The 15998-nt window shown below is 46.1% G+C and overlaps 1 protein-coding gene and 1 pseudogene across 15 annotated transcripts in view; one reads left to right on the top strand and one right to left on the bottom strand.

Annotated features, from left to right (window-relative positions):
* The window catches only part of SLC39A11 (solute carrier family 39 member 11), a 519734-nt gene that overhangs the window by 446431 nt on the left and 57305 nt on the right, over nt 1-15998 (top strand). The gene's annotated exons all lie outside the window — the stretch shown is intronic.
* LOC119513502 lies at nt 4884-6056 on the bottom strand (annotated as a pseudogene).

Genomic DNA, 15998 nt, shown 5'->3' with positions numbered 1-15998 from the left:
GAAATAGAAAAAGACATGAGTCTTCAGAATGTCATGGCATATTAAGACTCAAATATGATAAATAAAAATCCAAACTTCACACAGATACAGTGAACCTGCACAATACCTAGTGACTAAAAGAAGACCTTGAAAAGGTAGCAGAAGAAGGGACTGATCACCTACATCAAAATGACAGACCCTCCTTGGACTTCCTGACTCTAATAGAAGACAAGGGAATAATATCTCTAAAGTGTTGAGGAAAAATAACCATAAATTTAGAGCAGAGGCTGGCATACTTTTTCTTCAAGTTCCAGATGGCTTGCAGGCTATTTGATTTCTGTCACAAGTACTCAGCTCTGCCTTGGTAGTGCAAAAGTAGCCAGAAATAATGTGTAAACAAATGGGAATGACTGGGTTCCCATAAAAGTTTATTTACCAAAATAGGCAGCTGGCCCTTGGCCTATAGTTTGCCGACACCTGATCTCTAAGCATGGATTCCAAGTTAAATTTCTCAAGCAGGAACAAATATAGATTGCTACATTTATGACTCATAAACCTTTGCTACAGGATCTACGTAGATGGCACAGCAGGGAAAAAGGAAAATGAAAACATTGGTAAATATTCCGGTGAATTCAAAAGGGCATTATCTGTATGAGTGAAAAAGAGAGGGAAGGAGAAACGGAGGGGAGAATGAATAAATGAATATATGAATATAATGCTGGGGGGAGGGGTGCAAGAACAAAGTGAAACAATTCTGACATCAGATGATTAAATTCATCTGTTAAAAGAGGCAGTTTTCGTTTTTAAAATCCCAGTTCGATGTGATTGATAAGTGAAAACAACCTGGAAAGGTTGAAAATAAAGGAGTGAAAAAAGATACAAGCAAATGCTAACCTGCAGATATCACAATTTTTATATCACAGAAAACAGGCTTTAAGGCAGAAAGCCTTATGAGGAATAAAGGTCAATACTTAGTGAAAACAGAAGCAATTCACTGGGATGGTATAATGACCCACATTTGTGCTCTCCTAGCAACCTAAGCCTTGAAATGTGTAAAGGAAAAATTGTCAGAATGGCAAGAAGAAAGAGAGACACAATCGTGGTGGGCTTGGATAATGCACGTCTCTGACACTAATAGGAGAAACAGTTAATAAGTTAAAATGTCTATAACAGACACATATAGAAGCTCAGCCCAGCAATTCGATAACTGCCTGCTTTTCAAGCATATGTGTTTGTGTTTCCCAAAATTGATTGGAGTACTGTGCCACAGAGAAAGTCAGAAGAAATACCCCCAAATCAATACCACTCAGACCACAATCTCTTGACCTCAATGTGATATAATTAAGTACCAATTACATAAAGGACAGCCAAGATAGTTTATTAGTTGGCAGTTAAAACTTGGGCAGCCTGAGACCAAGGCAGTAGAAGCTCCAAGGGGGTGATACAAACTGAATTATCTAAGAAACCAGGGGAAGAGGGGGAAGCTTGTAACTTATCTCAGGGGTGTGTCATAGCGTGGGTGGTATTTCTTCAGAAGCCTGGTGGGCTTGGATGGGTGGGGCCGCTAAGGGAGGTGATGCTGTGAGCCCAAGTGCCAAGGTGGAAAGTCCCAAAATGTTTTCAGGGCGGGTGGATGGACTGATGTGTCTGCAGTGAGTTCACGTGGCATTTATGGAAGGATTCCATCGAGGAGAGGTTGTGAAAAACCTCAGGCTAAAGAACAAGGGCTGTTTTCAGCAGGAGGTTGACAACCACGGAGTGTTCTGCCCCAGGAAAATGACATATCCCAAGAGGTGATTTAAACATTACTCAGCTGAGATGGAATAATTGGAGGGAAGGGGGTGTAGACAGGCCAGTGTGAAGAATTCAGTAATTTAACAGGCATCTATTGACCACCCACAGCTGTATGTTTGGTAGCCACAAAGCAGATATGGGATGTTCTGATGATGGTGGGGATGGAGAGGGACTGTTGGTACAACAGACTGTAAATGCAGAACCAACAGACAGCATCTGTAGACTGATTTCACTGTTGTGCGGAAGGGAGAAGAAAGTTTGAGTTCAGGTGACAAGACAGGTATCATGTTATACTGTGGAAGGAACTGGGGGAGCAGAAAGGATGGATTTGCCTGGATTTGGGAAAGAGTTCCCCTGCAAATGGCTGGGACTCCACGTTGATCAGGCTGGTTGAGCCAGATTAGCTCAACTATCTGTTCATTTAGTGTACCTGTACCTGCTCCTGTAAGTGAAGTTTTATGAGCCCACTCATTTACGAATTGGCTCTGGCTGCTTGCTTTGCACAAGCAGCGTAACTGCCAAACATGACCCTCTGACCTGCAAAGCCAAAAAATATTTCCTATCCAGTCCTTTATAGAAAAAGTTTGGCAGTGCCTAATTTAGTGAATGCAGCTCTTAGTTTTAGCTCGGAATCATCACTGAAGCCTGGTGCCAGCTTTTTTTACATCGACCTCTTTCTTGTGCCCTGCTTATAATGCATCTTGAAGCAGGGGGGTCTTTTCTTTCTCCTGTGACATCATAGCCACCTACAAGAGAAGAAACAAGCCAAAAAATGAATATTTTAAGAGGCACTCTTCAATTCCCGTAGAGTTTCCAACCGGAAAAGATAGGTAGCTCCTTAACGTATAATTTGTGTCTCTCTGCTGCCATCTGGTGTTCCGCTGCTGTTTTCATGTCAACTTCATGGAACCTTTCCTTCCTCTTCCGCTACGTCCACCTTCTTACCTCACTAAATCAACTTGTTCCAGGCTATTCATTCAGAAGTAAATGCAATGTCCCCTCAACTATGAAGAATCTCAGCCAGCAAGGGGCACCTGTAGTTCAAGGGAAATAAAGCTTTCCTTTTTCTGATCTGGTCCCCTAGCAATCTCTTTCAGTTTCAGCACAGAGCAGATGTTCTTGGGGAGTTCAATGCTGAAACGGTTTTCCTTTCTAAAGTATCATTACGTGCAAAGAACTTGCTCTCTGGAGAGGAAACATGCCCTCAGCTCTCACTTGACTCAGACGCAGGCGTAATTCAAACCAGCAGGGAGAGCACGGTTATTTATGTGTCAATCAACATTTTGCTTTGTATATCACTTCCCATTTTAAGCTTTGACTAAGCCTGCACTGAGAAGAGTTGTAGTCCAAGAAAACATCCTGACCAACAGGTATAGCAAAGCAGGCACCTTGCAAAGCACATTGTGTAGAGCAGAGGAGGATGGCTGCAGACTTTACAGTTTCCCATGGAAAATCCACAAAGCAAATTCCCAAGATACCACTGAATGTGTTTCCTGTGCCCCAACCTGCTGTCGTGAACCAAAAATGTTTAGTAAACAATGCCTGGAGATTAACCTGCTTTGAACCTAATAGTTCTCATTAAACTACACAGACAAGCATCAAAATAAATTTTAAACTGTATATTTACTTCCCAAACATGTACTCTCGAAGAATAAAATATAACTCAGATTTATCATTTTGCCTATCTTAAAAACCATTTTGACAGTCATTCAAGTCAGCAGCCATCTGTTAACAGATTGTTCTGTCCATTTCATTTAATGGACACAAGCTCTTTTCCTGAACCTACCTACCAAACTACCTTGCGTGGAATTTTAAGTAACCTGTTCGCAGCTCCTCTCGCACACTGATAGCCTTACGTTGAATTATTAAGACAGCTGGATTTGAAAGGGAAGTGTTGGCAGGCAGCCTGCGGTTGGTGGACAGTGCCACCATGTGGTAGCTCAGCATTACAGCTTGCTAGGTGATGTACAATAAAGGAAAAACTAGACAAGGAAAGATAGCTGAGGGGTGGTGTTGTCCGAATCAGCATGCGATTAATACAGAAGTCATACTACAAAATTTGAGAACCATTTATGTATATATATATATAAATGTTTATGAAGTGCTGTGTATATTTTGTGAATAGTAGCATCTTTATAGACCCTTTTTGATCCTGATATTTCAACTCTCAGTTCAGCACCAAGAAGTTTCCTTCATCATCTCATTTTCCCCTTTTACAGTGGATGTCAACATAGTTTTTGTGTGTCAGGGGGGAGAGAAGAAATGTGAAATGGGCCAACTAAAGAGCAAGAAGGTTCTCTAAGAATTTGATTATCTGCCCCAGTAGAGGCATGAAGAGTGGTAAATTTAGAACAGCCAAAAAACAATTATACTTTTATTTTTGTCATTTTAGGGTTGACACATTTACTCTTCTAATGACTTATTAAAATAATGTTATTTATTACATCCGTCCTGGGAAGTGGAGAGTGGGGGTCTCAGGTTTGCTGGATACATGGGTGGAGCCAGACTAGGGTGAAGCAGATCCTCCCGGACACATAACAGGTAATCAAGGTGTCCCTTAGTCTGTCCATCATTCAACCCAGAGATTTATGGAGCACAGCCTTCATCTTTTTTTAATTTTTAATTTTGAAATAATTTCAAAGTTACGGGATAGTTGCAAAACTAATACAACCTCCCAAATGGAAAACTCCAACATACTCCCACACTCCCCAGAAACCCAGATCCACCAATTTTAACATTTTACCACCTTTGGCATATCTATCTGTCTGTCTATCTATATCTATCTATCTATTTTCTGATCATTTGAGAGTAGGTTGCACACATCATACTCCTTGACCACTAGTTTTATGTGCATTGCCTACGAATGAGTATATTCACTTAAGTAGTCAATTTAAGTGCAGTTTATTTCTTTGTGTGGCTTTGGTCAGTTGCGTAGTGTCTGTTCCTTTCAACATGCAGAACTCTCTTTAGCAACTTTTGTTGACCCAGTTCAGCGATGATGAATTCCATCAGCTTTTTGTTTATCTTGGAATGTCTTAATTCCTCCCTCTTTTTTTTTTTTTTTTTTTTTTTTTTTTTGGCCGAGTGTACTTTATTAATGGTACATGACAGAGTAGGGCTCTCAGCCCCTCCCCTTCCTCGGGGGGTCTGGGATGGAAGCTGTGGAGGATGGGCGACGCTTGGTGTCAGGATGGATTTGGGGCCAGGACTCCCCAGCAGCTGATGGCCTCTCTTCCTCTCATGCTGTTGCTGGGGCTGGTGGTCCAGGGGCTCTTACTCCTTGGAGGCCATGTAGACTATAAGGTCCACCACCCTGTTGCTGTAGCCAAATTCATTGTCATACCAGGAAATGAGCTTGACGAAGTGGTCGTTGAGGGCAATGCCAGCCCCAGCATCAAAAGTGGAAGAGTGTGAGTCACTGTTAAAGTCGCAGGAGACAACCTGGTCTTCAGTGTAGCCCAGGATGCCCTTCAGGGGACCCTCTGATGCCTGCTTCACCACCTTCTTGATGTCATCGTATTTGGCCGCTTTCTCCAGCCGGCAGGTCAGATCCACGACGGACACGTTGGGGGTGGGGACATGGAAGGCCATGCCAGTGAGCTTCCCATTCAGCAACGGGATGACCTTGCCCACCGTCTTGGCAGCGCCGGTAGAAGCAGGGATGATGTTCTGGGCAGCCCCATGGCCATCACGCCACATTTTCCCAGAGGGGCCATCCACAGTCTTCTGGGTGGCAGTGATGGCGTGGACAGTGGTCATGAGTCCCTACACGATGCTGAAGTTGTCATGGATGACCTTGGCCAGGGGTGCCAGGCAGTTGGTGGTACAGGAAGCATTGCTGACAATCTTGAGGGACTTGTCATACTTCTTACAGTTCACGCCCATCACAAACATGGGGGCATCGGCCGAAGGGGCAGAGATGATGACTCTCTTGGTGCCACCCTTCAAGTGAGCCCCAGCCTTCTCCATGGTTGTGAAGACACCAGTGGACTCCACAACATATTCAGCACCAGCATCACCCCATTTGATGTTGGTGGGATCTCGCTCCTGGAAAATAGTAATTGGACTCCCATTGATGACAAGCTTCCCGTTCTCAGCCTTGACGGTGCCTTTGAATTTGCCATGGGTGGAATCGTACTGGAACATGTAGACCATGTAGTTGAGGTCAATGAAGGGGTCATTGATGGCCACAACCTGCACTTTGCCAGACAGTATAGCAGCCCTGGTGACCAGGCGCCCAATACGGCCAAATCCGTTCATGCCGACCTTCACCATCGTGTCTCAGAGATGCGGGTGGTACTGCACAAAAAGATGCGGCTGTCTGGCTAGCGGGCAGGAGCAAAGAGCCCCTCCCTCATTTTTGAAATCAGTTTGGCCAGATACAGAATTCTTGGGTAGCACTTTAAATATGTCATCCCGTTGCCTTCTTGACTCCATGGTTTACGATGAGAAATTGGCACTTAATCTTATGGAGGCTCCCTTGTATTTGACATGTTGCTTCTCTCTTGTGGCTTTCAGAATTCTCTCTCTTTGGCATTTGACGGATTGATTATAACGTGGCGCATGTGTGTCTATTTGGGTTTCTCCTTTTTGGAGTTCATTGAGCATCTTGGGTATGCATTTTCATGTCTTTTGTTAAATTGGAGACATTTTCAGCCATAATTTCTTTGAATATTGTTCACCCCTTTCTCCTGTTTTCCTCCTTTGGGGAGCCCATAATGCATATATTGGGATGCTTGATGGTGTCCCACGGGTTCCTCAGGCTCCATTCACTTTTCTTCATTCTTTCCTTATTTTTCTCCTCAGACAGAATGATTTCATTTGTGTCATATTCAAGTTAACTGATTCTTTCATCTCAAAGTTCCAATCTGCTCTTGGACCCCTCTAGGGAATTTTTAATTTCTGCTTCTGTGTTCCTCAGCTCTGTTTCACAATTTCTATGTCTCTATTGATATTGTCGTTGTGTTCGTCTATCATTTTCCTGATTTCTTTTGGTTCTTTGTCCATGTTTTCCTTGAGCTCTTTGAGCATAGTTAGGATCATTTTTTGAAAAGTCTTTGTCTGGTATGTCCCAGGTCTGATCTCCTCACTGATGGTTTCTAATGCTTTACTGCAATCCTCTTAACTGTTTTCTGCAGCTTTTAGAAAGATGTTTCTGCCAGTCCTTGCTGGTAGTTCATGGCTGTTGTAGGGGTACGCAGTCCTGAAGCATCTCATTCCACCACCTTCATCAGGACCAAAACCCCAACGTTGTCTTTTTCTTTTGAGTAAGACAACTCGGGACGTCTATTTCATCCATTGCAACTGGGAAAATATAGTTGAAATCATAGGATTTGCAAGCCAGAAGTGGTTTTGAGAGAGGGTCTTGCCTCTTAAGTATTTCATTTTTAGCATTTGAACCTTTTCAAGCACGATGATAAGCAAACTCCCTAGATGGAGAAGATGGCCTCCACCCCCAGAAGCTCCCCCTCTGCTCTTGGTAGAAAACCACCAATGTGGTTCAAGTCCCTGTATCACAGGTGAGGAAACTGAGGTCCCAGAGAGGAGAAGTCAGCTGCCAAGCATGGACTGCGGTCCGGGTTCCTGGCCCCTGCCTGGGATGGAGCCTTCTCCTCTGCTCTAGGGACCATTCTGTCATGTTTTGATCTCCAAGAGTATCATGACTTACAGAGTGTCCCAGGAGAACCCATAGCCTTCTCTGAGTCCTGGGCTCCCCTCTGAGGTCCGTTCCCCTTTCAGCTGTTTTGGTGTTTCATCCCTTGATCCCGTTTGAACCTCAGGAAGCATCCGTCTCATCCTTGTCGCACCTCGAAGCTTCTGAGCAAGTGATTGGAAAATAGTCTGTTTCATGCACTGTCCTAGAAAGCTTGAGTAAAAGGAGCAAGAAGGGGGCTGGGAACTGAAGAGGGAGAAATGGATTGTCTTGGCCTTGATCTCCAAAGCCCTTACCCAAGCCAGAGCAATTCTTGCCTCTCTCAGCCACTGTCTATCCTTTCCCTTCCTCCTTCCCATGGATTTTTATGTCCAGATGATGTGGCAAAAATCTGGAATTTAATAGCCATTTCACCTTCCAAGTATTCCCATCCCAGTTCCTGGTGCCCTGCAAATTTCTGGATTGAATAGATGGATGTATGGACAGATGGGCAAATGACTTGATTGCCCCTTCCCTGAAATGGCCTGGGGGAATCTGGTTAACCTATTCCAGCTCCATCCATGTATCAAGCAGACATTTAGGCCCACTCTCCCAACTTCCCAGGACTGATGTAATAAATAACGTGATAAAACAGTTATTTTAACAACAGGTCATTAGAAAAGTACAACTGCTGCCTGAAAAATAGAATTGATGTTCTAAGTTTGGACTCTTCACTCCTCCACTTTCTTCTGCTACTGCAGGTGACTGTGTTCAGGGTGACCTTGCGAGTACGTCTAGTTACTGTCATTTAGCTCTTCCTGCTGATGCTGGAGAGGGGGTGTGTTTGTGTCTCGCTTCCAGGAAATGGTTTTCCTTTGAAGGGTGGAGAAAGCCTTTGATGTAAACTTCCTTACATGACGCTGTCAGTCACAAAAGTGCCAAATACACAATGCTATAAAGACAAATAAAAGACCCGGAAAGATTATGCAGCAATGTGCTCCTCTCAGGACCCTACCTCGCAGTAATGCCTTGTGTTAAGGAGGTGGAACCCCAGCTAACAAGCAAATGGGGGGCCGGCCAGTTATTATATTTGTCTCGGTTTCCACATGTCTTGTGAGAGGCAGGTGGATCATCCCCGGGTTCTCAAGATGATCGGGCTTTGTGTGATAAAAATTTGCCCCAGACAAGTGAAACCTCATAGAAGGAGTGTCACCTTTTTTTAAAAAATTGTTTTGCAAAGTAAAGGCACCAAAGCAAAGCTGCTTACCACAGACTCTATCAATTGATTCCTTTATGAAATCTCTCTTAGAAAGTATATTTATCTCCAAAAAAAAGATTACTTCATAAAACACAGGCTAAAACAAACTCCTTTCTACTTTCTGAGTAAGGATTTACTTTCCCTCATCTCTTGTCTCTGTATTTCTCTCCTTCAATTCAAATTCAGCTTAATTTATAACATGAAATACTGTTGGATAAGATTGGATATTTAACTATGTTTTGGATACAAATTAGTCGGTCAGAACTGCATTGGCTAATGCTATAAGATGGCCTTTGCATGTTCAACTTATTCTGCTACTTTGTTTTTTTGTCTGTGTTGAAAATCCAGGTTTTCTAAATGAGGATGATGTTGTATGTGTTTTTCTTTGTGTTTTCCTTTTGTCTCCTCGTTCCCTGAGTTCAAAGATCCCTTGGAGAGGAAGAGGCAGGGAAGGTGGCTTCCTCAGGGAGGGAAGCCACAGCCTTAAGGGAAATCTTGATTCTTGAATTCCCAAGTAATTATCCAAAAAGACAGAGACTCACTCGGAAAAGAATTTGATACTGGAAGGGACTAAATTTGTTTTAATTGGCCTTTTTTTTTCCCCTGCTACTTACTGTGTGGAAATGGGGGCTTTAGGGCAGGATGCCATCAGAGGAAATACAAAGATGAATTTTTAAATGCACTTCTGAGTTCCAGGGTGAAAATTTCGACACAAGCAGACATGAAATTCTCATTTGCCCAATTTGGGATTTTGGGGGTGAATGAGAGAAGTTGAGGGACAGTAACAAGGCGACTCTGGACACTTGTCCATCTGCTCTCCGAGGCCTGGAAGAAAGCGGATCCTGGCCGGTGGGGAGGGTATGGCACCACCACCACCCCCACCCCACCCCCCGCCCTCCAACTGCTCACCACAGGGCCTGCAGCCCACCTGGGACCTGCAGTGGACCTGGGGGAACACAGTCACTAAGGCTCTAGTTGGAGGAGCCACGCTTTCCCGAGCCGGTGCTCTAGGCTGCAGCGCCACAAAAATGTCACTCTTAGTTGCTCTTGGGGCATTTGTCCTCTCTTAGCTTCTCTGGAGCAAAACTCTGCTTTCAAAGATCATCTCCAAAATGTTGCTCTGTAAGTTGCAGCTCCTCTCTCAGCTCCTGTTCGTTCTTCAAAGTGTCCCTCTTGGCTGAAGCAAGCTTGCTCCTTCTGTCTGAGCTTTTATAGGGCTCCAGTGAACTAATCAAGGCCCAGGCTGAATGGGCAGGGTCATGCCTCCATGAAAATTATCTGATCAGAGTTAATCACCTACCGTTGGGTGGGTCACATCTCCATGGAAATACTCAATCAAAGAATTACAATCTAATCAACACTAACAGGTCTGCCCACACAAGATTGCATGAAAGATAATGGCATTTTGGGGGACATAGTACATGCAAACTGGCACAACCACCACCACCATTATCTAACTTGGGAACATTTTCATCACCCCAGAAAGAAACCCCTACTCTTTAGCTGTCACCCTCCCCCTTTCTTTCCCCACTCATAGGCAACCACTAATCTACTTTCTGTCTCCGTAGATTTTTCCTGTTCTGGACATTTCATATAAATGGAATCATACAATATGTGGCCTTTTTGTTTGGCTTCTTTCATTTAGCGTGATGTTTTCCTGCTACTGCGTGGAAATGGACATACATGGACATACATACCATGTCGTCGTATATATCAGTACTTCATTCCTTTTTATTGCTAAATAATAGTCTATTGTATAGGTATACCATCTGTTATTTATCCATCATCAGTTTGGACCAGTTCCACTTTTTGGCGATTATGAATAATGCTGCTATAAACATTTGTGTACAAGCTTCTGTGTGGACATATCTTTTTAATTTTCTTGGGTATGTACCTAGGACTGGCTTTTCTGGGTCATATGGTGACTTTATATTTAACTCTTTGAGGATGGGAAGGGAGTTCCTTCATTACCTTTATATTGCCAAGTTCAGCGGAATCAGATCAGACCAAGAATTTATTTGAACCTTCAAAGTTCCATTCCCCATACGCAAATGCATCATCATCACAGGGGCCTTTCTTGGGGTCCATGCCACCCCCCCCCCCATGTCCTTGAATTGCAGTAACAACGAGTGTTGTACCTGTGGGCTCCGCGCCGTGCTCCTCTTTACCTGCATGTGCTCACTGAATTGTCACATGGGAGATAGGATCCATAAGTAGCCCCATTTACAGGCAAGGAAAGCGAGGCACTGAGAAGTATCTTGTCTGAAACCCCATAGCTAGGAAGGGAAATAGCCATGTAGGTTCTCAGGCCTCTGGTGCCAAGTCCCTAAGCTCTTTATGGGGAATTCTTCAGCCTGAGGGTGATGCGGCCAGGCTGGCTCAGTCGGGCCAAGTGAGAAGGCTGTGGGAGCAGGTGGGGTCTTGCTTCCCATTGGGTTCCCTTTGCTGTAGAGCCTTCTGTGTTCAAGGGTAGGGACGGGCATTATAGTGTAATATTTAAGAGTGTGACTTAGGTTGGGTTTAAATCCTCCCACTGCCACTTGCTGGCTGTGTAACCTTGATGGGTTCCTTTTATTCTGTGCCTCAGTTCCCTGATCTGTTAAATGAGAAGGACAATAGCGTCTACCTCCACGGATTGCTCTGAGAATGAACTGGGTTAGAATACGTAGCTCACCTGGGATAGTGAGTAGGGCGAGGCAAGTCACAGGTAATAGTTTTGCTCACTGACACCCATCTCAGAGATGCTACAGATGCCCAGCCCACGTGCCACGTCAAGCGCTCCTGCCCCTGCCCATCTAGGAGGTGAAGTGGTTCACAAGTGGCTTTAAGCCTACAAGAAACTAATGTTTCAGCTCCACCTCTTTTCTTCTCCGCTGGGGATCCCATACCAGGCTGTGTGGGCTGGATTCTGAATCGGGGAAGGATGGCCTGCCTGGACTCCTCCAGACGATTTAACCCTGGGCAGCCCCTTCCAGAAGGCATGAGCTACTTCCTTCTTGCTTCCCCAATTCCCTGAACTTACTTTCAGCCACCCGACCTCACCATACAACTTCGCCTCCCAGAACAAGGGGGGAGGCGGCCGTTCTGTCCTCCTCTGTCTCCTAATCAGCAGCTTCTCCAGGGGCAGCACAAGGGGCCGTTTCAGCTCCAGCCCCGCCTCCTCCACCCCTGCCCCAGCCACCCCCACCCCAAGTCTCTGGCGACAGGGTCAGCCATCTTGGCACAGGGACCCCTCTCTGCACAGCGTACACTCTGTTTAGCCTAAAGCAGGCTGTTGGGTGGGTGGGTGGGGGGCGGTGTTGCAAAGCCCTTTGCGAGCAGTGGTGTGGTTTCTCTGTGGCTTTGCCAGGCACTGGAGATGACACGTATTTGTTTTCTCCCCTCCATTCCCAGTGCTGCTCTGTCCGTCCTCCCACTTGTTATCAGCAACTGGAGGCAGAAAGTCATTCTGTTTCCCAGAGCGGCCCCCTAAGGGAGCTATAGGCCGGGCTTTGTTTTGCTCTTCACTTTAAAACATTCTGTCTGGTAAGATAAGGAAGGCAGCTTTGGAGCATCTGTCCATTTGTCCGAGGGGTACGAGCAGGGACTGCTGTCACTCGGGGGCTGCGTCACTCGGTCCTCTCTGCAGTCCCAGGATGGATGGAGGACACTGAGCCTCGGGAGCCGAGCAGCTCTGAGGTCCTGCTTCTGGCAAGTGGGGACTCAGGATCTAACCGGGGTCTGTCTGATTTGGAAACCCACGAGTTAACCACCTCTGCCCAGGTCTCTGGCCCCACCCCAGCTTCTAGCAAGAATGGAACAATCATGAAACCAGGTTTATGGAGGACCTCACGCATCCAGACCCTGTGCTAGTGGTTCCAAGGGCATTAACTATTCCATAAAGCCCCCGATGAGGCAGAAGTTACCAACCCCATTTTACAGACACACACGCCAGTGAGAGGGGGAGGTGGGATTTGAACCCAGGCAGTCTGGCTCCAGAGCCTGTGCCTTTAACCCCGGCACTCCTCTGCCTCCCCAGTCATGTACGCGCTGTGATCATTAAGGTTTGAAAACGGCCCCCCAAAGTGTGTGGGTAATTGGGGTCAGCTCAGTTGTAAAACATGCCGTCACCCATCGTAAATACTTTGAACACTGGCTAAAGCAGTTCTGATTAGATTATCTTTAAATGTGTCTTTAAAATGTGCCTTTAAAATCATGTCTCGTGTAGCATGTTGGGAATAGAGGCATGTGTAACACCTCCTCAGTGAGGGACAGCTCTTCCCAGCTACTCTTAGTGGAAACAAATATAGTCGATTCTTGTTACATGCAGTAGTTCTATGAAGTTGCTGCAAACGCTGAATTAGCAAATGCCAAACCGTTGCTCCTAGGGGATATGCCGGGTTAGGTTCCTGTGAGTCTGTGGGCATCACATTTTCATCAGCCCATCAACGTATAACCTTGTTTATGTGTGCTTCTTCTTGAAGACATCCTATTTAATGTATATTATTGATGCATTAACATTGAACACTCAGCAAATAGCACTGACCTCCACCTGAATGAAGCTTATCTGGTGCATGTATTTTCTCCTTAAGGCACATCACATCCTTCTTGCCCCTAGAAACACTAGATAGCACTTCAGCACTATGCTGGGGGCACTTTTAAACAGATAAATCATCGGCAAAAAGCACAAAAATGCAGTAAACGGGACAGTAAATATACTGTGGAAAGGGCACTTGTTTACACGAGAGCTGAAACCAGAAGGCAGAGCATTGCCTCGTCCAGCCTCCTCTGGGGACGTGCCCGTCAGATGACTCAAATTTTTCACAGCCCTGCACATGTCCACTAATGACCACAAAAGCGCTGTCAGTATTGACGTTGGGGTTCCAACTAAGTTTTAGCATTTAGGCAAAGTCACAAATGCAAAGTCTGAGAAGCGGTGAGGCCTGACTACCTATGTTAAATATTGTTTTGAGCATCACTCCAGGTAGATTCGTTGCCATGTGTATTAGTCGGGGTTCTCTAGGGAAACAGAACCAGCAGGAGATATCAGTAAACATGAGATTTTATAAGTGTCTCACGCAACTGTGGAGATGCATGAGTCCAAATTCCATAGGGCAGGCTGCGAGCTGACAACTCCGATGAAGGTCTGCAGTGAACTCCCCAGGAAAGGCTGGCTGGCTGAAAGAGAAATGAAAGTTCTCACTTCTCCTTTAAAAGTCTTCAACTGGTTGGATTAAATCCAACTGATTGGATTCTCTCATTCCGGAAGACAATCCCTTAGTTGATCATGGATGTAATCAGCCACAGATGCAATCAATCTACTGATATGTAATAAACCAGCCTTCTGGTTTAATAACCAGCCATAAAATGTCCTTGCAGTAATGGTTAGCCCCGCGTTTGCTTGACCAGACAACTGGGCACCATCACCTGGCCAAATTGACACATGAACCCAACCATCACACTGTGGTGAGAATTGCAACCTTTGCTGGGTGCCTCTGTGCACGGTGAGATGCTGAGAGAAGGAAGAGGGCACGAAAACTCCAAAGAAATGGTGCCGAGATGATCTGGGTGGCCATTGTGTCGTGACCTCCTTCCCCAGCCTTACCTCCTGGAGGGGGGTTGGGACACCTGGGAGGGAGGAGCTGCAAGGGAGAGCTACCTGTCCTGTAGGTGTTCAGCACGAGGATCATGTGGTCCACTGCTTGGGAGCCCCAGGTTTTAAAACTAGGGTCTCCCTAACAGCCACATCATCCCCATCCCTCCCACCCCCACTTTGCCTTCTTCACTTCCTGCCATGGTGGACCCCAAGCTCTGAACCTCACTTTTTATATTTTTATCACAATTATTCTCTATTGCAAAGTATTTTGTTTGTTATCCCTACCCCTCTGTTGGCTTGCATTTTTTTATTTTAAGAGGGAGTCAAGCACCTCCCCTCCCTTTTCTGAGCCTCTCTGTTCAGTTTGGACCAAAGAGAAGAGGAGTGACGGTCTCCTTTTTCCAGTGCTCATCTTCAGATGCCGTGAGAGAGTCGTGCTGTCCCCCGCACGGGAGCTTATTAAACTGTCCTAAGAAAGAGGCCTTTGTCGCGGGGAACCCAGCCCTCAGTTCAGTCCCAGAGACAGATTGTGCCAGAAAACAAACAACAACAACAAAAAAGTTTCAACCGCAGCATTCTTTGGGGCCTCAGTCATTGGCCTGTCACTCATTCTTAAAAGACAAAATTTCCTTTCTTCAGTGTAACTCCGTCAGTTGGATCATCGGGTTTTAAATTCAGTCCAGAGACTCTGTACAGGCCTGCACCCACCACCCTGCTTTCCTGACCTCACTCCTGCCTGCCGATGGCACTGGGGCTGGGAGGAGAATGGGAACGGGGGTTACATGCTTTTTTCCAGTTCAGGGAAGGGAGAAGTAAAGCAGTCGGGGATGAACCATTAAGGCCAAGTTACAAATATCCTGGCCCGTAGCCGTAAAGGTTTTATAAGCTTTCCATGCAATCTGGGAGAGACCCAGGGCTACTCCTTTTACAAGGTAGAGAAGTGGAGGCGGGAGGTAGGGACTTGCCCAGAGCCACGCCATTGACTGACGTCAGACCATGCCTGCCTGCTCTTGACCTGTGGCCAAAATGCCACCTGACCCACCGTGGGGGAACTGCCCCCAGAGCCTCCCCTTCAGCGTCTGGCCACGGGAGCCCTCAGCCGCCTCAGCCAGCGCCCCCCAGGCCTTCCTTGACCACGTCGGGCTCCCGCAGGGGCGTTCTCAGGCTGCCACGGAGCCGGCACCTGGAGATGATGGAGGGAGAGGGGCTTTGCCTGGGCCTTTGGGGAGGGGGCCTGCAGCCTGCTTGCGGAAATGAATGCACTCTTATAAACAAATGTATTTAAAAGACAAGGCAACCCGAGAGCCTCGACATTTGGAGGATACAGAGGAGGTGGGGAGCTTGTCCTGCCTTTCATCTCCAGATCCTGGAGCGGTGCTTTCTGAACTGTGCCATGATGCCTGAGCAGCCAGATCGCCCTGACACCCACAAAGAATGTAGGTTCCAGGGCTCCCCATTCAACACCCCAAGTCAGAGTCTCAGAGTGGGGCCCAGAAATCAGCATTTAGAACAAGCTGCCTTGTGCTGCTGATGCACACCAAAGTGGGAAAACCAAGGTTCCACAAGGAAAATAGGGAGGGCTTAGGGACCCACTTCCCACTGCCCCTTCCAAAACGGGATGTGCTCTGCAAGCCCCCTCTTCCCTCAGTCAGGGAGAGGAAGCTGCCTCCAGAAGATATAGCCTGAGGTGAGCAGTATTTCGGTACAGACGAAAGACAAAGAAATGCCAGTTTTTTATTACACGAGGCCAGAGGAGACTA

This window comes from Choloepus didactylus, chromosome 18, assembly GCF_015220235.1.
Source record: "Choloepus didactylus isolate mChoDid1 chromosome 18, mChoDid1.pri, whole genome shotgun sequence".
Lineage (NCBI taxonomy): Eukaryota > Metazoa > Chordata > Mammalia > Pilosa > Megalonychidae > Choloepus > Choloepus didactylus.
This window is presented reverse-complemented; position numbering and strand designations above follow the sequence as displayed.